General features: G+C 47.9%; 1 non-coding gene across 1 annotated transcript; it reads right to left on the bottom strand.

The window, feature by feature from the left end:
• Positions 1–10,552: 10,552 nt before the first annotated feature.
• TRNAF-GAA (transfer RNA phenylalanine (anticodon GAA)) lies at positions 10,553–10,626 on the bottom strand. The gene has a single exon. It is a non-coding gene; the product is annotated as a tRNA-Phe (tRNA).
• Between the last annotated feature and the right edge of the window lie 240 nt (positions 10,627–10,866).

The raw sequence follows: 10,866 nt of genomic DNA, 5'->3' as shown, positions 1-10,866 counted from the left end.
CAGGGCCATGTTGGGCTCTCCTGAACATCCCGTCTTTGGCTCCAGGGCAGAGGTGACAACCAGCACCATCCTCCTGCCCACATCTCCTTCAGGCCCCTGTAGAGAGGGGACACAGAGCTCACTCAGACTGTGCCCTTCCACCATGTGGAGAAACCCCCATGCCTGTGGCTACTCTGGGGCCAAGATGCCTCCTCGTCACCCCTTCACGGGTCTTCCCCAAGGAACTGGTAGCTCAGGGCTTTGGGAATGGAGTCAGGTGGACAGGAAGTCATCAGGCGATCATCCCAAACCAGACTTCTCTAGGAGCATAACCCTATCTTCACATAAGTTCTTTGTGAAACCTGCTACATAAAGCAAATAAAGATGCCATTTTCTTGTTAAAAATTAATTTTATTAGCTCAAATGTATAACTCTTATATCTTATAAAGAACACCACCCTTCTCCACCAGCTATAACAGAGCCTGGCACATAGTATGCGCTCAATAAATAGCTGTTGGCTGAATGAATAGTCAATTAGTAGGAAAAAAAAACCCCACAAGGCTGAGAGGATGGGTTCTGTATGATAGTTAGAGAATCGTACTAGCCTGAAATTTTAATCCAGCCTTTATGGAATCCCTGTAGCACTTCTGAATGGCCCGGGACTCCACAGAGCAATGTTTGAAAACAACTGATCTACGCAAGCCCTTTTTGGTGAATAAGCAAGGCCAGAGGGTTGGTGGCAGAGTTGGACTAGAACACAGGCCTCCTGACGCCCCATCCCAGGGCTCCCTCTTAGCCCCTCAGCACAGTGCATTCTGGGACCCTGGGGTCAGGTCTTTCCTGTTCCACTTCACCTTGCTAGGGACAGCCTGTGTGCCAGTGGGCCACTGTTCTATACCAGGCATTTCCCGCCCGCCAGCCTCTGCCTTGGGCCTGAGCCAGGCAGGAGCCAGGCCCTTCCCACTGACTCCAGGCTGGGCTCTCTTCCTAATGTGTGTCATCCGGGGAAGGAAGGCCCATTGCCCAAGACCCCGCTCGGAACCAACGGCATTCCCAATAAGAGCCAGACCAGCAGAACCTGCTGCATAGGAGAGAAGTTGGGGATTGAGGACAGTCATTAGGGACTGAGCAGGGGGACCATCCAGGAGCACCCCAGATCATAGGCCCCACAGCAGTTGGGGACATTTACGGGCCTTCCTATAAACTTCTGAGAGGGTAACTTTATCCTGCTTCTTTCGGCCAAGTATCCTCCTCCAGCAGCTGGTCACAAAGCTGGTTAATCTCCCAGAGTGCTCAGCTTAAAACCCGTGACTCACAGCACAGCCAGTGTGGGGGAGGGGGCAGCTGCCTCCAAAACGTGGCGCCCAGAGTCAGCTGTTCTGGGGGCCTTCTCGGGTTTCTCCAACTCAGGCCTGAGGTTTGGGGCCTTGTCTTTCCTCCTGGAGTCCTGCTCCTCACTGGCCCCTACATACAAGCTATGAGAGGTCGGGGCCCTGGGAAGAAGGCCAGTTCCAGGGCCTTGGCTTTGTCCAAGATCTCAGGCTGTCCCCAAGAATGACCAGCAGGCACTGGCCTTCGAAGGGCGAGATCTCAAGTGTAACTCTGTGAGGAGAGAGAGGACAGCCCTGCCAATTGAGAGTCCCTCATATATATAGACCTGGAAGAATGCCCTTCAACCATGACCCCCTCACTACAGATCTGCCATTCCTTGTCAGTGTGTGACATAAAGCACATGGAAAATGGCCGAAGCAGGTTTCCAAAAAGGAGCAGAAATGTCAAGTGGCCTCTGACTTGAGATGAGCATAATAAGCGCAATACCTTTAAGGGAGAAAAAGTGAAATAGTTAAGAGTATTGGCCTTGGAGTTGGAAAGACTTGGGTTCAAATTCTAACTCTGCCACTTGCTAGCAGAATAGCTTTTCTGAGCCTCAGTTGCCTCGTCTGTAAAAGGGGATAGGAATAGTACTAACCTTAGTGAGTTAATGTGAGAATCAGATGAGATTCTGATTTGTCTACTTAGTAGGTGGGAGCTATTAGTATTAGTATTGTTATCACCATCATCATTATTGCTCAAAAGTCAGGAGAATCCATTTCTATTTATCAGGGACTGTGTCTGTGTAGTAGGAGGGAAGCAATTGGTTTGGAAGGCTTTCGGTGACTCTTCTCACTTGGTAGGAATCTATTCAGATGAATATAACTCTGCAAATGATGAGCCAACCAGTGGCATTGTGCTTGTGATGGCTGAAGACCAAACCCAGAAAACAGCTATAGCAGATAGATGGTGGAGGGTCCCCCTGGTAGCTCTACTGAGCAAAGCATAAATCATGTGTTAATCTTTGCTGTTGTGGCTCCAGAAATTCTCAGTGTCTTCTACTCTATCCAAAAAGCCCTGGAAACAGCCTAAGGTTCCTGTGGTAAAGAGGAACTAACCACTTTATAGGTTCCTATTATGGGCCAGACTTATATTAAACACCTATATCTTGACCACATCTACTCTTGGCAACAACCCTGTGGGCTAAGCATACTCTTATCCCCATGTGGTAGACTAATTGTGTGAATTTGAATGGACCCTATTCTTCATTCCTCCTAGTACCCATGCTCTTTGCCACGTGACTTTGCAGCTCTTCACATCAAGAGCCATATTTCTCCACCCCACAATTCTGAGTTCAATCATGGGAGTTGGTGTGGCCCGAGATAATACATACACGATTCGGGAAGAGGTTTGAAAAAGCACTTGTGTGTTTCTGTCTGCACTTTTGCACCACTTCCATCCCAGGAAAACATGCCCAGGCTAGTCTTCTGGACAATGAGAGACCTGTAGAAAACAGCTGAGTTGTCCCAGTCACCCCAGTCAAGGCCAGCCTGGAGTGGCCAACAGCCAGGCAGCCACTACATATGAGCCCAGCTGAGTCCAGAACAGCTGCCCAGATGAGTCCAGGAGAACAGCCTAATCTAAATAGTCAACTTGCAGACTCATAAACTAAATAAATGCTTATTGTTTGCAGCCACTGAATTTTGGGGTGGATCATTACATAGCATTATCATGGTTATAGATAACAAATATACCTTTTTTTAAAAAAAACAAAATAGACTTTATTTTTTTAGAACAGTTTTAGGTTCATAGTGAAATTGAGCAGAATGTACAGAGATTTCCCCTGTATCCCCTGCCCCATACACACACAATCTTCCACACTATCAATACCCCCCAGTGCACCAGAGTGGTACATTTGCCGCAATGAATAATCCTATTTTGACATCACAATCACCCAAAGCCTATAGTTTACCTGAGGGTTCACTCATAGTGTTGTACATGCTATCAGTTTGGACAAATGTATAAAAACACGTATTCACTATTATAGTATCATCTAGAATAATCTCACTGCCCTAAAAATTCTGCGCTCTTCCTATTCATCTCTCCCACCCCCATAACCCCTGCAAACACTGATCTTACTCTTTCCACATTTTTGCCTTTTCCAGAATGTCATATAGTTTGGATCATACAGTATGTAACCTTTTCAGGTTGGCTTCTTTCACTTAGTAATATGCACTTAAGGCTCTTCCATGTCTTTTCATGGCTTGATAGCTCATTTCTTTTCAGCACCGAATAATATTCCGTTGTCTGGATGTACCACAGTTTATCCATTCACTGACTGAATGAAGGACACCCTGGTTCCTCCCAAGTTTTGGTCCACCATGTTTTAGGTGAGTAAATAGAAGCTCAAAGTGGTTAAATAATCTGTCCCAAAACACACAGCTGTAAGTGGCAGGTCTGGTACTCAAACTTGGGTCTTACTTCTGAAGTCATGAACTTTATATTCTCCTGTTGGAGTGCCCCTACCAAACTGGTCCCTGTAATGAGCACCGGTTTCATTCTGCCTTCTGGGATCAGAAAATGTTTCCCCCCTGCCCTCCTCCTTCAAACATAAAAGACTTGAAGGAAAAGACCAGGACACATCCAATTTTACATCTTTCAGAGCTGAGCACCATGTAAAAAAACAGGGTTTGTTGAAAGAATGCAAGAGTCAGCTAAGCCAATGGCCACCATTTGTAACAAGTGATAAAATTGCCCATTCTATTCTGGTCCCTCCTCCTGAGAGCCATCAGAAGTGAGAGTAATCAGAGAGCTGCCCTTGGGAAATATTTTTAACAGAATGATACCTGGCTCCTACACATTTGCTAATAGTTGCTCCCCATTAGGCCAGGTTAAGTCTCCATCCTGGTGTAGGACAAAAGCAAAGGTGATGGAAGGAGGGGGCAGGCAAGGCAGACCCTTTCACTTCTGCCTTCTTTCTGTGGTCAGGGGCTATTAAATGTCAGCTATAACTATTCTAGATGGCTATGTATGTAAATTAACATCTCCACTTTTTAGATGTGGAGACTGAGGCTCAGAGATTTAAGGGACTTGCCAAAAATCACAGTTAGTAGCAGAGTCAGGAGTATAACTTAGGCAGTGTAACACCCAGAGCCCACAGGTTTAACCACATCACTTACACTGTTCCCCTTCACATGCCCCTTACTTCTCATCTTCCCTAAAGGTGACCATAGAACTTCTACTTCCATCTCAGGGAACACCACCTATTGGCCTAGGGGAGAGTCATCAACCTCTTGGCCCTACCTGCAAAATGAAGAGCACAATCCTTACTTACCTAGCAGCAGTCAGCTTAGTCCAACAGATATTATAGGTCTCGCTTCCTTTGTTTATGTGTGTAATTTTCTGGGCATATCTCAGTCACTACACTTACCACATGTATTATATAGTGTATTTCCCAGGGCCCATGTCATTGCCAGATGCATAGTAGGTATGCATATTAATTAGGAGACAGGTGAGGCTGCTGTAACAATAAAGATACCTAAAAAATGCAGTTTATTTCTTTCTTACATAAACTCCAGGGCTGTGATCAAAGACTTGTATGGCAGTCTAACAATACTGGGGACCCAGGGTCTTTCTATCTTGTTCTACAGGCTTCAATAAGCAACTTCTATCACATGATCTAAGATGGTAAATTAGTTTCCCAGTACTGCTGAAACATTATCACAAGCTTGGTGGTTTAAAACCACCAATCGCAAGATAATTGTATTATCTTAGAATTATGGTGGTCAGAGGTCTGAATGGGTCTTGCAGGGCTAAGGTCAAGGTGCTAGCAGAGCAGCAGCATTTCTTCTGGAGGCTTTAGAGGAGAATTCTTCCCTTGCCTTTTTTCAGCTTCTAGAAATGACCTGCATTCCTTGTCTCGTGGACACATCACTTCAACCTCTGCTTCTGTGGTCACGTTTTCTTCTCTGATGTTTATTCGCCTGCCCCCCTCTTTTCCTTGAAGGACACATGTGATTACATTGGGCTCATGTAGATAATGAAGGGAAATCTCCCCATCAAGGCCCTTAATTACATCTGCAAAGTTCTTTATGCCATGGAAGGTAACATATCCACAGGTTCTGGGGATTAGGATGTGGACATCTTTAGTGGCCTGTTTTTCTACCACAGATGGCTTCTCCAGCTCCTGCCTTTCACCCATATTCCAACCAATGTGGGGAGGGGAGAGGAGGAAAAGGCAGAAGAAGCCATAACGAAAAAGTGGCATGCAAACCACTTCACTCATACCTCACTGGCCAGAACTTACTTATATGGCCACAGATATCTCTGCAAGGGAATCTGGAAAGGGTAGTCTTCTGCTAGGTGGCCATGTTTTAGGCTAAAAATTATATCAACATGTAAAAAATATATACTTCAAAAAAAACCACACCATAAGTAAGGTTCAATCAGAAAACTCCAGACTATATAAAACACCACAGGATAAAAAACCCAGGTTGTTGGGGTTTTTTTTCAATAAATAAATTGCAAAGGAAATAAAAAAAACATAAAGGAGAAACTTTTAGATTTAAAGAAGCTTAAAAGACAGATGAACCAATTACAATGTGTAGGCCCTGATTTGGATCCTGATTCAAACAAACAAAAACATTTATGAGATCATTGGAAATCTGACTGGATTGAATAGTGAATATTTTATGGTATAAGGAATTACTGTTAATTTTTTAACATTTCCAGCCACTAATGATATTGTGCTAATGCAAAAAAAAATTTCTTACCTTTTAGAAATACAAAATCAGATATGATGTCTGAAATTTATTTCTAAATAATACAGGAGGGGAGGAAGTGGCCCAGATGTTAAGAAGTCAGGTTTGGACATGGGTTAGTGGTTGCTAGAGCTGGTAATAGGGCTCATTATACTATTGTGTCTATTTTGATGTTTAAAGTTCTTCATAATAAAGAGTGAAAAAAGAGGTTGGTCTGGGAAAGGAAGAAGAGACAAGAAAAGGCCTGAATGGATGGGAAGCAAATTTGACAGGCCCAGCAAGTCCCCAAGACCAGATGTTTCTTTCTCCCCATGTTCTCCCCATCTCCCCTGCCTCTCTCTAGTTCCTGGGACAAACACACTCTGGGCCCGCATCCCAGAACAGCTAAAGAAGGACAGTGAGACCCAAGACCCCTGAGCCAGATGGGTCAGAGATCACATGTCAGTACAGAGGTGGCCACCTCTTGAGTAAAGAGAAACCAAATTAACGCCAGCCCCTGGTGATCATGCATTTATTTGCCTTTGTCCACCACAGGTAGGGGTGTCCATGTTTCAAAGGCATGAAGTAGGGGCAAGTTCATCCCTATCTATTTGGAGAATCCTGCTCATGAAGGGGCCTCAAGAAACCATCAAGTCCATTTCCCTGTCTCCAAGGTCTAGGCCCAGTATGTAGAGCCAAGAGACCCTTGTTCCCATCTCAGAGCCACCATAGCTAAGCATATGTGACCCTTGGGCAAGTTGCTTAGAAACTTGGGCTCAAATTTCTACATCGTTCAATAGGGATAAGTGTGGCCACTGGTGTCACGGCGGATAGGGACACTGGCCGCTGAGATGTGGAGTCTGCAGGGCCCAGGCTTCTCTGGGGATGCCTTGCACGGAGCTGCCTCCTTGGGCCTCTTCCAGCCCCCGCCCCCTGGCCCCACTTGCACCAGCCTCTCTGTATCTGTCATCAACCCGCTCTGTTCCCCCCTGGCCAGGCTTTGTTTGGGGGCGACTGGCAGGCTGCCCGTGCGCACAGTGACGCCCGCTGCTGCAGACAATACTTCACAGGCTGCATGGTTACCCCCACTTCCAGCCTCCCCACACCCCACCATGGCCCAAGTTTCAAAAAGTCCAGGGCCCAGAACAGCCAGGCCAGGCTGCTCAGTGCCCCATCCCCACCCCACCCAGAGGTTGCGCATAGCTTCCATCCAAAGGCAGAGCAAGCAAGGCAAAAATAACATCCAGGCTCATACTGTGCACCATGAGAAGGGCTCCATACAAGCATGGCACTTGCCTTGGCACACTGAACCCTCACCGTCCTACAAGATAGGTCCTGGGGCTGGTCACATTTTACAGCTGCGAAAGGTGGGACTCAGAGAGGGGAAGTGACTTACCCAAGGTAAGTAAGGGGCAGAGCCAGCATTGGAGTCTTGGTTAAGCTGATCCTTAAGTCCAGTGGCGAAACCTGGCAACACAGCCTCAGGTACTGATGACCCAGTCTCTGTGTCAGGCAATGCCAGCATCACATTCTTTTTTCATTTTTTAAACTTTTTATTGGGTAACAGTGTGATTTTTCTAGGACTGATCAGTCCAAGTCAAGTCGTTGTCCTTCAGTCTAGTTGTAGAGGGTGCAAGCTCAGCTCCAAGTCCAGTCGCTGTTTTCAACCTAGTTGCGGGGAGTGGGGGTGGGGGGCAGCATCCCATGCGGGAACCAAACTGGCAATCTTGTTGTTAACAGCACGTACTCTCACCAACTGAGCCACCTGGCTGCCCCAGCACCATATTCTTGAAAGCCAAGTTCAGACATGGCCCAAGAGAGTTTGTACTGCATCTTTAGGAGAAGCCAAAGACTATGGCATTCATGGTCCCCAGTGCCCCTTGGGGAGGGGGCCCTCCACATTAGCCTCTTTTCCAGTCTGAGAGGTAGGCTTCTGCGTCTCGTCCTGAGCCCGGCCTCACTCAGGCGTCCTCGTCACTCACCCCCGGCCCTGGGCTGGCCCAGGTGGATGGAGTCAAAGAATAGGCTTCTGCCCTCCATTCCAAGAAGAAAGGCCTGAGAGGGAGGCTGGGAGGCCAGGGAGAAGCAGGGACCCTGGCAAGATCCCTCCCTGAGTATGAGTGGAGCCAGGAGTCTGATGCTGCCATCCTCCATGTGGAGAAAGGAAGGGGTGTGGAAGGACTCAGAGAGTCTCACACAGCAGCACACAGCCAGTGTGGTGAAAACCCTGGTGTTTGAGCTCTGGTCCAGGCTCCCTCCACTGTACAAGTTTGCTGTCATCCCCCTGCAATCCCTCTTCACACCACCCTCTACCCTTGACTTAAAGTGTTGTCTTGATTGTCTTAATGGGTGGGCTTCCCCTCAGACAGAACCCATTTACCCCCTGGGGGTCTGAGACATCGAAAATGACCAAAGGCCCCAAATGACCAAAGAAACCCCAGATACAGTGTCAGTCACAAGGGGAACATTGTATGGGATGTTGTCATGCCTTCTGGCCTTTGCTCCTGATGTTCTCTAAGCCTAGAGTGCCTTTCCCTGTAGTTCTCCCATTGGGCATTCTTACCCATCCTTCAGTACCCAAGAAGAGTACCAATATGCCCTCCTTGGGGAAGTCTTCACAAGAGAATTCATTGCCCTCTCTGGGTGTTTCCACAGGGTGTTTTGATGACTAATTCATGGGTCTCCCTCTCCTTACTAGATGGAGCTCCCAGAGGCCAGAGACCCTGCCTGAAACGTCCTTAGATCCTACCATGCCATGTGTAGCTTGGAGCCTGGGAATACAGTGGGAGCTTCCGGAATCCTTGAGGAATGGAGGGAAAGTACACCTGCTGGGGCACATGGGCTGTAAATCACTTTCCAAAACTGGGGGTGGGGGGAAGCAGCAATCCAGGAGTGCTTCATGGGGGTGGCAGGGCAGAATGTAGGGCAGAGGCAGATGACACGCATCCCAGGTAGCCTAGACACCAGTCATGAGGCCCTTGCCTTCTTCCTCTGTCTGCCAGGAAACCCCTGTCCTGAGTGCCACTGGCCAGGGGTGGGCAGGTTTGAGGGAGAGAATCAGGCCTCCCTAAGGCACCTAACCTCCCCCCTTGGAGGCGTATGGCTGGGGCAGCTGCTGGGGGCAACAACTGGTGTCTGTCCCTGGAGCCCAACGGCTGTGTGTGCCTTAATCCCAGCTCCTTGGAGCCCCCGAGGCTGGCAGGTGGGTTGATTAGGCAGAAAGGAGGCAACAGGAGAGGGATAGGGAGTCAAGGCCCCTCCCCAGACCCCCACAGCTGCCCACTGGATCTTGCCACATGTGCCGTCCCCATCACTAGGCCTCCCATCGCCAGCTCTCCCCTTAGCCCAGAGCTACCCGTCCCTCATCCCTTACATGGAGGCCTGACCTTCTCTAGGCAGCCCCTTAAAAAGCTGAAACTAGAAACTGCAAAGAAGAGACGGGTGCCATAACCAATATGCCCCCTCAGTGTCTTCCTTCTGGATGGAGTGGGGGACAACCAGACACATAGGTGGAGGCAAGTGTTCACACCGGGACCAAGGTTTAGATGTGCCTGGCATAAAATATGAGCCATGTGAGACACAGGTGTGGTGTGGACGTGGGGTGTGAGGTGTGTTCTGCAGGTAAGGTGTACACACACAGCATGTGAGGTACATACGAGAATGAGGAATATAATGGAGTGCGAGGGGTACATAGCATATGAAGTGTGATGTTTGTGAGGCAGACAGGGTGTGAGAGGTGTACACAGTAAGGAAGATATGTCCTTTATGTGAGGTATACTCATGTGTGAGGTGTACCTGGAGTGTGAGATGTGCACTGTGTAAGATATACATGGAGTGTGAGGTACATATAGAGTGAGATGTACACGACGTGAAAGATGTGTTCGGCCTGTGAGGTGAACATGGTGTGAGAGGCATCCACAGTTTAGAAGGTACGCGTGCCTATGACATAGCACACACAAAAAAAGGAGGTATGGGGGTGAGGCCTGTCAACTGTGTCCTGGACTCAGACGCTAGAGCCTTGGCATGACCTCCTTTGGAGCATCCTCAGCAGAGAAGACTTAGAGATATCCCCTGACTTTTCACAAATTCTTATATACGAAAACTAGAAGGATACTTGGAGTGGCCTTCTCATGATCCTTCTGTCTTAACAGAACCCTTAGCATGCCTGCCTTAATAGTTCTAGCCAGTAAGCTATTGTCACCCTATTTGTGTTGTTTAATAAACCACAGTGAGTTTGTATTTCAGACTCCAGGAATCTGGGCTTACAAAGACCACCACCTCCCCCTGCCCCCCCCCGCCCCCCTAGTAACCTCTGAGACAGAGAAAGTCTTCAATTACATAAGGAATAAGCTTGAAGGAGAGAGACTAACATAATGGAATCCTCAGGTCTTTCCAGAAGCCAGATATCAGGTAGTTCTTCTTCTTTTTTTTTTTTATTGGGGAACAGCCATGGTCACTGGTTACACATTGCTTTCATGCTACAATAGCATAGTTGACTCTTTTAAGGAGGGCGCAGCTCACAGTGGCCCATGCGGGGATCGAACCGACAACCTTGGTGTTTTCAGCACAACACTCTAACCAACTGAGCCAACCGGCCACCCCTATCAGGTGGTTCTTAATTTGGGCCTCAGCTTTCCCTGCCTCTGTCAAGCAGCCTGGGGATCCTGCTAACATCCTTCATTGGTTTCTCAGTCCCTGGGGAAGAACCTAGAGGTAAGAGGTATCCACAGAGAGTGAGGGATGCATGCAGTGAGGTGTACATGGCCTGTGGGGACATCAGGATGAAAAGTTGTGCAGGCTGCAGTGGTTTCTCCTCCAATAATGCCAAGCTCACTTC

Source organism: Hipposideros armiger, unplaced genomic scaffold (genome assembly GCF_001890085.2).
Source record: "Hipposideros armiger isolate ML-2016 unplaced genomic scaffold, ASM189008v1 scaffold_181, whole genome shotgun sequence".
In the NCBI taxonomy this organism is placed as follows: Eukaryota; Metazoa; Chordata; class Mammalia; order Chiroptera; family Hipposideridae; genus Hipposideros; species Hipposideros armiger.
Note: the sequence above shows the minus strand (reverse complement) of the source record. Positions and strands in the feature narration are given on the sequence as shown.